Below are 14895 nucleotides of genomic sequence, written 5' to 3' on the forward strand. Positions count from 1 at the left end.
ATGCTTTTCCTTGTAAGTTCCACAAACATGGGCAAAATGATCTCAAATCTAAATGGATTTTTAGATCACAATGTTAGCCCTAAGATTGGAATGAGATATGTTTTTGGAGGTCATCAAGGAACGGTCTCCTTTGCATTACTATTGAGATTATGTAAGTATTGACTGAGGATCAAAGTTTCTCTGGAGTATTTCTGCAGCTTTTGAGTATCTTCCTCTCAAAGACAGTGTCCCTATCTATAAATCCAATTTGATGATTTTCTGGTGGCAAGTGAAAATGATAGTACTGTGTTAACCTGTTTAGTGTCATACTTTATGGTTGGGAGAGCATACCCTCCAACTTTCTCCAATGAAAATAGGGAGATCCTATTCAACAACAACAACAACAACAACAACAACAACAGCAACAACAGCAACAGCAACAACAACAACAGCAACAACAACAACAACAACAACAACATACTGGCTATGTGACTGCTTTTCCCCAGCCACTCTGGGCAGCTTCCAACATATATAAAAACATAATAAAATATCAAACATTTAAAAAGCTTCAAGGATCAAATCAGAAACTGGGATGGCTTTTGTAAATCTGGGACTAGAAAAACATCTACTTCTGCTTCATTGACTATGCAAAAGCATTTGACTGTGTCGACCACAGCAAATTATGGCAAGTTCTTAAAGAAATGGGAGTGCCTGATCACCTCATCTGTCTCCTGAGAAATCTCTATGTGGGACAAGAAGCTACAGTTAGAACTGGATATGGAACAACTGATTGGTTTAAAATTGGGAAAGGAGTAGACAAGGTTGTATATTGTCTCCCCCTGCTTATTTAACATATATACAGAATTCATCTTTCAAAAGGCTGGACTGGATGAATCCCAAGCCGGAATTAAGATTGCCGGAAGAAATATCAACAACCTCAGATATGCTGATGACACAACCTTGATGGCAGAAAGTGAGGAGTAATTAAAGAACCTTTTAATGAGGGTGAAAGAGGAGAGTAGAAAATATGGTCTGAAACTCAACATCAGAAAAACTAAGATCATGACCACTGGTCCCATCACCTCCTGGCAAATAGAAGGGGAAGAAATGGATTCCATGATCACTGCAGATGGTGACAGCAGTCATGAAATTAAAAGACGCCTGTTTCTTGGGAGAAGGTAAAGGTAAAGGGACCCCTGACCATTAGGTCCAGTTGTGACCGACTCTGGGGTTGCGGTGCTCATCTCACATTATTGGCTGAGGGAGCTAGCATACAGCTTCCAGGTCATGTGGCCAGCATGACTAAGCCGCTTCTGGCAAACCAGAGCAGCATACGGAAACGCTGTTTACCTTCCCACCGGAGCGATACCTATTTATCTACTTGCACTTTGATGTGCTTTCAAACTGCTTGGTTGGCAGGAATAGGGACCAAGCAACGGGAGCTCACCCTGTCACAGGGATTCGAACTGCTGACCTTCTGATCGGCAATCCCTAGGCTTTTGTGGTTTAACCCACAGCGCCATCCGCGTCCCTCTTGGGAGAAAAGCAATGACAAACCTAGACAGCATCTTAAAAAGCAGAAACATCACCTTGCCGACAAAGGTCCGTATAGTTAAAGCTAAGGTTTTCCCAGTAGTGATGTATGGAAGTGAGAGCTGGACCATAAAGAAGCCTGATCACCGAAGAATTGATGCTTTTGAATTATGGTGCTGGAGGAGACTCTTGAGAATCCCATGGACTGCAAGAAGATCAAACCTGTCCATTCTTCAGGAAATCAGCCCTGAGTGCTCACTGGAAGGACAGATCGTGAAGCTGAGGCTCCAATATTTTGGCCACCTCATGAGAAGAGAAGACTCCCTGGAAAAGACCCTGATGTTGGGAAAGATTGAGGGCACAAGGAGAAGGGGGTGACAGAGGACAAGATGGTTGGACAGTGTTCTTGAAGCTACTAATATGAATTTGACCAAGCTGCGGGAGGCAGTGGAAGACAGGAGTGCCTGGCGTGCTATGGTCCATGGAGTCACGAAGAGTCGGACATGACTAAATGACTAAACAAAAAAATAAAAATAGGGACACTTGTAGGGTACGGATAGGAAAATTCTGTTAGATATTACAGATGAGCAGAGCATCCTATGCAACTGACAATAAATGATAACATAGGAACAATATAACCAAAAGATCACTAAACTACTCGCAACTGTTACTTGTTTAAAAGAAAAAAGTGGGTGAAATGCAATAGAATAAATACAACAAAACAGCAATGAATAAAAGAAAACATCCATTAGCCTTCTCCTGAAAAACAAAATGGCATTGGCTGTTCTTCTAAATGTCTCCAGGGAAATCACTTGGCAGACCTGCTTGGTGAGAGAGCTTCACAGCACAAGTATCAGAAACAAGAAAGCTCCACCCTCGATGAAGGAATATTGAGCAGGGCTTTGTTAAATGCTGTGAGTAAGTGATGAGGTTTATGCACAGGTCTTTAAAGTTAAATGCCAGCACCTGCATTGAGACCCTAAGGTAAATAAAAGGCTAAACAATAGAAATTCATATCAAAGACCCATAGGAGAGAAGGAAATAGAGGAGAATGCAGTGCCAAGGAGATGAAAACCTTTGAAAGCTGTATGGCGCGCTAGTTAATTGCAATCGACACAACAAGTGGACTCCCAGGCTGCTATCAAGACATTGCAATAAATTAACGTGCAAAAAAGACCTGTAGGGAAGTAGGAATAGAGAAGGATGCAAAACCAAGGAGATGAAAATGTTTGAAAACTATATGGCACACTAATTAATTGCAGTCGACATAACAAATGGACTCCCCAGCTCCTATCAAGATGTTGCAATAAATTAAATTTGATTTCATCCATTTGCTGACGTACTGCAGAAACACAGCACACCATTGAGAAGAAAAATTAAATTGACATTGTGTCACTTCTCTTTAGAAATCTCAACCTAAGCAGGCTGCTTTTGAGGTGCCTCCTAAACAATTTGGCTGATCGAATTACAGAGGAAATTACTGAATCAAAATGGTGTTTGAGAAAATTGCTCTCCATATACATTTCATGCTGTCCCTGTCACTCAAAGAATTAATAATCTTTCTTTTGAGATCACGCAAACAGCAACACAATTATTTCCCCCCCCCTGCCATCAGATAACAAAATGGCCTCCTAGTCTTTTGGAGAATTCTACATATGCATGCTATTGAATCTTCTCAGAAAAATGTTGTCAGTGTTGGTGAATAGGAGTGGTGATTAGGAGTGGTGGTAAAGTGTAGAGATTTCTGAAATATTAAACACTCTGTAAATGCTTTAAAATAAATAAATAAATAAATAAATAACTCCCACTTCCCTCTTCCTGTCTCCTACACGGAAGTCTGAGTGTGTTGCCTTCTATGCCAAGACAACTTAATTTCCTACACAGATAGAAAGGACACTGACATCTGGACAACTTTTCACAAGCTAGGAATTAATTTCAAACATGCTTGGATTTCATTGCAACATGTCAGCTTCACTATTGCCTAAAGATGGTTGTGCACTATTCTTTTGTCTTTTAAATTCAGTTTGGTTCTGCTGAGACATCAGTGTAGTTGTGAGCATTACTTTTGGTTTTTGCGCTCAAGGCCATCTTCTCTCTCTTTCCTCCCCCCTCCCCAATATCTGTCACTTTTATTTGACATCAGAGAGAAAATGTGCTAACACCGGCTAAAGTTTCTTTTTCAGTGTGAGGAGGAAAAGCTAAATAATGGATATAACATAATTAGTAAACTCAAGACTTGAACCATAAAGGGACCTGTGACTGTTTTAGCTCTGGATAAGCAAGTGAAGATGCATGGTGTGTGCATGATCAAAAAGAAACTGGTTTGACATTTCAAGGTCAGATCAGAGAGGGCAGGAACATGAGAAAATAATGATTTAGCATCATTTTGAACTTTATAGAAAAAGAAGCTACTGATGAAAGAGCTCTTGTTTAAACAACCCAGGAACGACAGCTTGGAACAAAATTGTTATGTATTAAAAATCTAATGTCTGTTTTCGCATCGTGCTATTCATCTGTCGTATATCTGGTCCAATGAGAGAGACATGGAAAGTGTTGCATTTAGAAATACCTTATGCTCAAATTGTCATACATGTCACTTATTAGCCTTGGTTATGTCTCCTTCCTCTAGAGCAGGGATGGGTGAAACTACAGCCCTCCAGATGTTGCTGGACTCAAGCTCCCTTCAGTCGCAGCTAATATGACCATTAATCGGGAATGATGGGAGTTGTAGTCCAACAGCACCTGAAGGTCCATTGGTTCATCACTCATGCTCTAGTTGGCTAGCCTTTGTGTTGTAATAGCAGTTTAAAAGACAAGAGAAGTCTCCTTTGTCTGTCTCTTGTTTCCCCACCACCACCACCACCTGTTGATTCATTTCCTGCCTCCCTGCTATCTTTTCCCGTCCTCTTTTGCTCATTTCTCCTTTCTTCCTGTCACTCATCCTGCCACACACCCCTTCACCTCTGCTTCCGCTCTTTCCTTTTCTCATTGGCTTTCTCCTTCACCATACCTTGCTTTCCTTCTTGCTTCCATTTCCCCTCATCTGATGGCTTCCTTCTGCTCCCTTCTTCCTTAATGCATAAGACTCAGGCAGCCATGAGCTGTTGTGGATGTTGTAACAGGAAAACAATGTGACAATAACTGAGTGCTGTAGGATTCTTTTAATTTTTGAGGAAGGATTTGCCCTCTTCCGGCAGAGGTTTCTTTCTTTTCTTTTTTCTTACCCTTACTTACATATCTTTGCATTCCGCCAATCGTGCTAGAATGTCCTTTTTGTTTGCAAGGAATCATTCTGGCTCCAACCTCATTGGCATGGGCCATTCAAGTTCAGCATTATTGAGGGTGTGTTGATCATGGACGGAACTGGCTCAGTTTCTAGAATTCCAGGGGGTTAAAAGGATAAAACTATAATAGTTTGTGAAGCGTGACAGCAAGAACCCCCTTTTTCCTGTTTAGTATTTTTATTGGACTATGGGGATGATTTTGTAGACAATTAGCTGAGTGAGTAATTAAGGAAGGGGGATTTGTAATATCAAGCACTGATTTAAAAGAAAATGGCATCTATTTGAATCAAAGAAGCACTTTATGTCCCAATAACTGTGATGGAATAAAGAAGCTCTTAATTGACTTCAAGATTGGTACATTTCCTATGTAATAGCAAGTCGTCTTTTTGACAAGTAGAGTTGTTGCAAAATGGAATCTGAGGCAAATGTTGGACTGCTTTTTCTCAGGTGTGGGAAATATTGGAGAGCTGGGAGGGTAACCAGAAGGAACACAATTTCTGGCCTGATCTCTGTGTTCTTTCCCTTCCCATGTTTGTAAAATTACTTGAAATGTTAAAAATAAGATAATAGAGTGAGATTTTCTTAGGATGTTGCTGGGACTCTGAGGCCATAAAACCTGCTTATAACCCTTTGACCATATGAATTTGACTTTGTACTGCAAGACAAGCTTATTATTTTCTGTTGAGTAGCACTATGAATGATCAAATATATCATGGTAACTGAACCATTAATTCAATCTCTTTCACACGGCATTCAACTATTCCCTTGAGCTACAAAGCTGAAATATTGGATATAATTGTGCTCACCATGAAATAATAAAAAAAACTGCTGCAAAACAAACATATGAATCTGTATGACTTAGCTCCTGGTAACCCATCCACTCTTCTCCCCAACAATTTACCATGGATGATGACACTAGGTCTTGTTAAGGGAATGCTATTGGGGTTTTGCAGTTAGCATTGTGCCAAAACCTACAATGTCTATGTTGATGTTTGCCTTTAGGTACCATTTACTTTCTGTTCCCTCTTTCTTTCTTTCTTTCTTTCTTTCTTTCTTTCTTTCTTTCTTAGAACTTAAGTCTTAATCTTCTGGCAGGATTCCTCCCCCCATTTCATCTTGTCATGTGTCAAAAATACATTTAAGGAGTCTATTGAAACAATATATGTTCATTTATCTTAGATGTCATGAACCCCAGTGATGTGTTAAGAGATTTGTCACTGCTCCTTTGGCAACTTGAAATCTGTGACACCAAGGACAATAAATCAACTTGGGGCTGGACACTATACTTTGGTTTGTAAGGTTTTTTTTGAAGACATCAAAGGAACCATGGTGAAGAGTTGCTGTCCTTCAAAGCTCAGCACTAGCTTTGTAATAATTGTTCCTGGAAAGTGCTTCCATGGGGCTATCAGGGTGTTTCTGCAGCACCCAGGTAAAACTAATTGTGAAGGTACAAAAAGGTCTCTCCTAAAGACCTTGGTACCCTGCAGAAAGAGCCCTAAAGCAGGCCTGTGTCATTGTGTGACACATCAAGTTAACCTACAGGCATGTCAACCTCACTCTGTTAAAGTCCCAGGCAGGCAGCCAGTTCAGGAGATTATTTGGGCTCATCATGGGTCGCCACACATAGGAGGTGAGTTGGGTTCTGTTTGGTGGGCCACAGGATGAACAGGCTTAGTGTAAGAAAAACATATCTCTAAGGGGAAATCCTATGGCAAGATCCATTAGGATGGGCAGCTTAGGATGCACTGGGGGTTTAGATAAACTCATGTGTGCTTCCCTGTGGAGGATTCCTCTCCCAATAACTCTCTCGCATGATGCTTTCTCCTGCCTTGGCCCTGCTTACTAATTACCAACCTCTCTGTTTCTCTTTCTGGGCTCCTTACCATGTGTCTTCCAAGAGAGCACAGAAGACTAGGCCTAGACCCTGCAGCAACCATGACATCCCTCACCTTCTAGTAATGTTGGCTGCAACACTTCGTCTCTCTGCCACACACACACTCAGGCTTTTAACTTCCCCTCAAATGAAGCAAAGCATAATCTTTATTTTGGTGTAGCCTGCCTATCCACATCCCACCCATCAAGCCAAGTGTGGTCCAACAGCATCCAGGGAGACCCAGAGCAGACTGGAGATCCCTGTGGGTAGATGGAATGTGGTGGAATGAGGCCTCAGGCCGCATATATAGGCTGCAGGCTGCAGGTTTCCCCTGTTGTAATCCAGAGTGTAGCTACTGTAGATCATGCACAACTCCCTCCCTGGTGACAGAGTGGCCGGTTCTGACTTTACTGAACATTCTGGCTAGTGGCTCAGAAATGTGGTTTAACCAGGGTTATTTCCATTTAGTCTAACATCTGGGCTTTGCTTTATCAGGAGGCCCTACAACAGAAGTCCATGAATAAGGAACCAGTCGTGGACACTCCTGCCACACGAGTTGAAATTCATTTTCTTCTTGGCCAGTAATGGGCTACCACAAATGCATTTGCTTAGTCTGCTCTAGAAATTTCAAGGAGATGTTGTGATATGATTATTGTGCTTAGTGCATTGAAAACTTCCACAGTTTCAAATATATAAACATCGCTTCATTGAGAGCCAAATAAGTCTCCCAGTGAAGGGTCAAATGCAGGGTAGAGAGAGAATACTAAAACTTTTGGGTTCCAGTCCTCATTCAAAACTTGGTGACCCAGTCGCTGTCCTCTGGTGCTAAAAAATCCCCTTACAGAAAGCACTATTAGGAGCACTAGGGACATACCAACCAGCATAAGAACAGTTTTCCTGCAAAAGAAATCTGGATCTTTATCTTTTTATATGAACTTTTGCCTTAGCATTATCTGTCCAAACCAAAATGGTTTCCCTTGACAGCACACATCAAGGCAAGAAAAGCCAGGCCAATAACTCTGACTTCTAACTAAAATTGTTGCTCTGAGAGAATTATGAAGCGACTTGTTGCCACCGGTTACCCAGCCCAATATCTTCATATCCATTATTAACTGGGCCTGAAATGAAAAGGGATTTGAAGAAATAGTAAATACCTGGGCATCCCCCTTCTGACTCCCAATACCTGGGGGGGGGGAGTACTATTCAGGAGTTGTACAGTTAACCTCTTTACTGACAAGATTTGAGTGGAAATTCATTGCGACTTCCAACTTATTGGTACTGTAATATTGTATGGTTCCAGAGACAACACAGTCTGACTCACTATACAATCCATGATTTCTGTCAATTCTGCGGTGCTTACGTACTGTTCATAAGAAAACCTAGCAGCTATTTGCATTCAGATTTAATTTGTGTTGTCCACAACTCCTACAATTGTGACTTTTATACATCCTACATGTCATAAAATTGGCTCACTGTGGACCTTTGAGGAAAGCAAGGGCCTTGAGGAAATAAGGCCACCAATGGTTTCTTGGATGGAATTCAACTGGGTCACTGGGATAGTCAACAGTCTTATGCAGAGTTGCAACACTGCAAGAAGGAGATGATAGAATGAAGAGAACAGAATGCAAAGCTTTTTGGTGGCAAATGTCCAGAATCCCATGGCTATTGCTTAACAGAGAATGCCACCTGAGTTGCACTGACACAACTATTTGATTGAGCCATGACAGGCAAAAACCTTTGATTGGTTCAGACTCTGTCTAATCTCCTTTTAAAAATTTGTGACCCAAGATCTGTGTAGGGAGACAGCTACTAAGCTAGGCATACAAATCACTGGCTATGAGATACTTGAACACTGAGCCTGAATTTTAGAAGACATTATTTGATGTCTGAAAAATGAACTCATGAGAGTTGAAGGTTTTTCCGTTTTGCTTTTTATAATTAGTTCGCCTCAATGTTTCACCTCCTCTGATCTATAAACCACACCAGCATTGTGGATACTCTTTTTAGAAGCATTTATGGCAAAAGGAGAGTAAAATTGATGTTGTATTCTGTTCTTCCATTAAGCAAAGAATTGCTTTATAAAACATTAAGCTGAACAGTAGTCAATGCAAATGCAGAGTAGAAATAATGAATGCACCAGAAGATCTTTACATTTTAATTGCCCTGTCCTTTGATACATTATATGGCATTGCTAGAATATATTGTTATGAAAAAACTTGCCAGGAAGAAAATTGGAATATTAAAGGGAATAATTTGTTCATTTCTTCTTGGGAGGTAGCAATCTATGCAGCAACAGAAAGTTAATATATGATAATATATAAAAAAGTTAATATATGATAATATATAAAAAAAAACACAAAGAAAAATGCACGTGGGGTGGGAAAATACTTGTCTGGTATGGGAAGTTTTATGCAGAAAAAGATGACACACCAGGCTTTGTTTTTTGCTAATGATGTTGAAAGATGTTCTCCTTTATTTTAGCTACATCCTACCTATTAAAGTAACTTGGGAACATAAGAAATGCTACGGAAGATCATGATGGCACATGCATAGGCCTATTTCATGTGTAATACTAAGCCCCCCCCCCAAAAAAAAAGGTTAAATATGAATGAGCAGTAAAGTGGATACTCAGAGCGCTTTACATGAAAGACCTTGAGTCCTTTGTCTCTGCACACTAAATTAATGCAAGAGAATAAATACTTTGCCCAGGGGTCTGATAAGTGTGTGATTTTATGTACCTCTAAGGAGGCATACAGAACCAGGCCATTTAGTAAGACAGATTGGGCCAGAGCTCTGCAAATGCTCCCGTTTACATGACAACCAAGTTTTTGACATTGCAACCAGATGGCTCCTAATAGACGAGTGAAATGTCATTGCAAACAAGCACATGTTTCTTTCTGTAACAGGGCATTAGCATTGTTGTTTCATAGAGTTTATAGCTTTGACTGTTGGATCAATGACTTACAGTCTTTTGAATTGTCAATGTGATCAAATTGATCACTTAGCTTGACCAAATATAGACAAAAGCAGCAGAGAGATACATGCATTCATGAAACTCAGCTAAACAACAGGTCTTGTGATAATGGAGCATCATTAACGTAAAGCAATTCTCTGAAATTCTTTGAAAGTATGCACTCATTTTGAGGAACAGGTGTACAAGTTTGGTGTTTTTGGTTGCTGTTTTTTGTTTTGTTTTGTCTTGTCTTTTGAAAAATTCAGCATTCTCTCTGAACTGTGCTATATTCAGCCATGGAGCTAAAAAGCAGGATGAATGAATAAGAGATGAAGACACAAAAACATTTTGCACAGAGTGCCATTTTTTTTTCTAATAATGTCTATTATGTTGTTTGAGAGCATGGGGCAGAATATGGCAGCCCTCGATGTAGGGCCACTGCTATTACCACTGAGTTTCTTGGGCTTGCCGATCGTATGGTCAACGGTTTGAATCCCATCGATGGAGTGAGCTCTTGTTGCTCTGTCCCAGCTCCTGCCAACTTAGCAGTTCGAAATAGGTACTGCTGTGGCGGGAAGCTAAACGGTGTTTCTGTGCACTCCGGTTTCCATCACAGTGTTCCATTGGGCCAGAAGCAGTTTAGTCATACTGGTCACATGACCCAAAAACTGTGTGTGGACAAACGCCAGCTCCCTTGGACTGAAAGCAAGATGAACGCCTCAACCCCATAGTTGCCTTTGACTGGACTTAACCATCCAGGGGTCCTTTACCTTTACTTTTACACGAGTTGTGCACCAAAGAACATAGGAACAGCCTCTTGGACCAGGGCAAGGGCCAATATAGTCTAGCATCCTGTTATCACAGTGCTAACCAGATGCCCATGGTAAACTTTTGACTAGACTTAACTGTCCTGGGGTCCTTTACCTTTTACCTTTACCCAGAATAACCAGACATCCCTGACTTTGAAGGTAAATAAAATTATGGCCTCTAGAAAGCAGTCAACAAGTAGACTTATGTTAGTATGAGTCAGGTAACACACACAGACACACCGAGAATGGTACGAACAAACATTGAACCAAATGGGCCTCATTCAGTTAAACCCTTTCATTCATTCCAAAACAAATGCACTCTTTTAAAAAGGTATCTTCTACAATGCTCAGGTGCACTCCACGTGGCAATATTGTTCAACTACATACTAATTTTGCTATTGTGATTTGCTTTGATGATCATTGTGGTTGAAAAGTTTAGGTATATTCAAAATAAACAAAACTGTTTACAATAAATTAAAAAATAAAGGTTATTTACTGAGGCTATCCATGGAAATTGATCTCCTCTGAAGATCTGCAAATTTTACTACCTTGACATTTCACATTAATTGAGTCGCAATTTGAAATGAACATTTCAGCTGCAGACACTTTGGAAAGAACTTCACATAATGGGGCAACCAAGTTTTATAATGACTATGTACTTACAATTTAGTGAGACCTCCACTTTTCTTGGAAAACTGTGGAATTCTTGATCTCTATGAGCTTCTCTATATGATGGGTGAAACATATTTCTAGACATCCATGAAGATTCTGCAATGCAAGCAAGAATAAAATGTGAATAAATGGTGTACAAGGTTCAATGTCAAATATATGGACCTCTTTCGACATGAGCATATGTTCAAGTTATTTTTCATTATTAATATAGTGAAAAAATACACATCTAGGTTGTGTACAAATATGTAAGTCTTGGAAAATAATTGCCCACATATTGTTGAAATATGAAATAAAAACAGTCATGGGCAAAATAAAGTTAAAGACTTACATAAAATATTGTTTCTGCAACCAATTTTTCCCTGTTAATTTGGTTTTGTTTTTGTTTTTTTAATAATAAAAGAGTTGTTGGGCTCAGACAGTGCTGATCTCTGACCTCAAAGGAGGAGAGATAATGGGTGTGAAGGTGAAAATAGAGATGCAAAGCTTGGGTGCAGATCAGAAATGTGGTTTGAGAAGGTGCAAATGAACTTAGTAGCTGTTTGGGATAGGAAAGGAAAGTTCTAGGGGGTAATATGGAGGGAATGCCAACGGATGAGCAGTAAGAGTGCAGCCTCTAGTATTAATACAAAATGCAAGATGTGTCATCATTGCTTACTAAGTTTTCCTCACCCTACAAAACTTCATTGTACTGCATTGTACTGCAACACTACCTTTTTCACATATTTCAGCATTACATTTCAGGAGCAGCACATTTGGGCAGCTCTGTAAAGTCGACTTTCTGAATGACAAGCTTCTCTTTTTTATTCCCTCTACCTTCAATACATATGTTCACTCATTAAAATCTGTGATTCTGGTCATTTCTCATTACAAGTTGATATTCCAAGTCCAAGCTGCTCATTGCCTTTGATTAAAAGCATAACTCACATGATCTATTTTTATTTCCCAACAGGGTAATTACATTTCCAATATGAATATCTTCCCGAGATCACATCTAACTCAATTTAAATTTTGCTGGCCTGGCCACTATAACTCTTTAGCAGCATCCTCAGATAAAAGACGTAAGCAGAGGAAATGAACTGAGATAAACAAATGTACTTGCTGAGTTCTTGCAATATCTAGTTGTGCAGGGAGAATTGTGAGCGGGCATTGCTAATTTTAGTTTAATGTGCATCTAGTATCCTGGGAAGGTAAATCTGGCCTGCAGACGACTCATTAATTGGTATACTACTTACTCCTTCCAGTCAGTGGGTAAGAGGAGTATCACAGCACCCCACCAGATATCCTTTTTATTGTGCATTCATGGTGATTAATGCTCATGATGGTATTGGGATGGTTATGTGTGATCCTGTTTTCAGTATGGGTTGCCCCTGGATAGCTTTCAGGGCAGAATACTGCTTCATTTCTAATCACTGCCTGTTCCTGATGCCACAAACGTTCTGGGTGGGCTTTTTTGTCCTGCTTTGGCAGCACTTATTGCCCTTCCAAGCAGCAATAATGCGGTAACATCAAGAAAGCATTACAAAACAACTTTGTGGTTTTATATTCTGATTTTATCTGTGAACCATCCTGAGACCTGCAGGTATAGAGTGGTATACATTTTAAATAATAATAATAATAATAATAATAATAATAATAATAATAATAATAATAATTTTTTATTTCTACCCTGCCCTCCCCAGTAAAAACCAGGCTCAGGGCGGCTAACACCAATAAAATTACAACAAGACATAAAAGAAAAGAAAACAATGAATTAAAATACAGATTAAAATACAATATTAAAATTTAAAATGCAGCCTCATTTTAAGTAGTCCATAAACCAAAACCTTGAGGGAGGAAAACACCAGGGGTCAGACTGAATCCAACCCAAGGGCCAGGCGGAACAGCTCTGTCTTGCAGGCCCTGCAGAAAGATGACAAATCCCGCAGGGCCCTGTGAAAGAGTGTTCCACCAAGTTGGGGCCAATACTGAAAAGGCCCTGGCCCTAGTTGAGTCAAATCTAGCCACCTTATGGCTCAGGATCTCCATAATATTGTTGTTTGTGGACTTTAAGGTCCTCCGCGGGGCATACCAGGAGAGGCGGTCCCGTAGGTACGGTATTTTTTGTAAAAATACATACAAACATACATACAGTGGGCTGATGTATGAACAGTCCAGTACAAATCCACAACTAATGCATCAATTATGCATTGTAGAATATACCTGCAAAACCATAAAGAGAAATTCAATGTAGCACTAAGCTGATCACTCCATCAGCAAAAGCATTTTTGCTTGCTTTATCGAGCAATCTGACCCCTCTGACCTCTGAGGGTTATCCCACCCCTTGAAGCAATTTGGGGGTAAGTGTCAGGGAAGGAGAGGAGGGGAAAGGCCCACTGTGATAGTGGAAGCCCTTGTGCAGGCTTTGGGTGGTGAAACTAGTTGAATCCAGCAGACTGTTTATAAACCTTGGTTTATGATATTGTGCAAATCAGGCCACCCTGTAACTTTTTTCAGCCATTCTCTCATCTTCTTTCCCTCCCTCCCTCCCTCTTAATTTATGGCTAGTAATAGAATTTTTGGGGTGGGGAGGGGACATACACAAAGTTCTCATGGTTAATAGAATATGGAAGAATGCTTAATTGTTTAATGATGAAGAATACTGTGGTCACTTAGCATTAATTATTTGCATTTGGATGAATTTAATCAGCTACCCAAATCCTTCTTGAATTCACACATTAGCAAGTGCATGAATTTAATGTTTCAGATTTCCTATTTCTAATTTCAAAAAGCTGGTCAGATAGGACAGAAACATGATCCATTAAAACCAATGGGGGATGCTATATTGATTTCAATGGGATGTGGACTGCACACATAAAAAAAATGAAATTAGCTATGCCTCTGACTTACTCAAATTGCCATCTGCACTACCAATAAAAACTGTTGGCTGTGAAGGCAAAAATCCATTGCTACATAATGTCTACCAAAGCACCAGAGAAGTAAACACTGCAAAATGGGGATTGTTTCATGCATATAGGGTCCTGGTTTCAATTAAGAAAGGAGTATCATTAGGAAGATTTAAGGCATTCTTAAATATGTGTAAGGATGAAGCGAGCTTGCCTTATGCTCTGACAGTGGACAGAGTTATTCTATACAATTCGAATTTAAATTACCAACTATAACTTCCATAACAGTAGAGTATGATTAGGAAATTAAAACAACGCTAGAGTCTCAAGAGGAACAGATATATGGTGCATCATTGTACCCAAACTTTAATGAAATGATGAAAAAAGAAAAGCTTTCATCTGCACAGTTCATCATTTGAAATGGAACATTATAATCCTGCTGTGCACCATCATATTCTCTAAATTCTAGCATATAAATCAACAGGATTGCCAAGGACTTAGAAATGTTGTGGTGATTTCTAAGGGCAGTCTGACACGGCCACAATTAATCAATAGGAGATGACCAAGGCCTAAACACAAGGAGTCTAATATATTTATAGTGATTTCATTTGGAGCAGACAAACTTCTTGCTAAACAACTGGGTGAAATGCAGCCAGGATGCTTCCCTGCCTCCCCACTCTTATATATCTGCAAGTAAAAGGGTTAGCAACAAAAGCTGTGCTACAAGTGCAGATGTGCAAAAGAATCGCCATGGCGATGCCATGAGGCCCAATGGATCTATTTGCAAGTTAAGATCCCAAGAGCTCCCCCAATAAATAAAGACACAATTGACACGGAATTTAGTTAAAGGTTATTGGCATAATTTTGGCCACAACTTTATTGAATACAGATCATGAGCGGTTTGCTTAGG

The 14895-nt window shown here is 39.9% G+C and overlaps 1 long non-coding RNA gene across 4 annotated transcripts in view; it reads right to left on the reverse strand.

Annotated features, from left to right (window-relative positions):
* The window catches only part of LOC118090440 (uncharacterized), a 285250-nt gene that overhangs the window by 156053 nt on the left and 114302 nt on the right, over positions 1-14895 (reverse strand). For all 4 annotated transcript variants that reach the window (XR_004693255.2, XR_004693253.2, XR_004693254.2 and 1 more), the window contains one exon: positions 11095-11199. This is a non-coding gene — a long non-coding RNA (uncharacterized LOC118090440). The remainder of the gene's footprint in view (positions 1-11094; positions 11200-14895) is intronic.

Source organism: Zootoca vivipara, chromosome 8 (genome assembly GCF_963506605.1).
Source record: "Zootoca vivipara chromosome 8, rZooViv1.1, whole genome shotgun sequence".
NCBI lineage: Eukaryota > Metazoa > Chordata > Lepidosauria > Squamata > Lacertidae > Zootoca > Zootoca vivipara.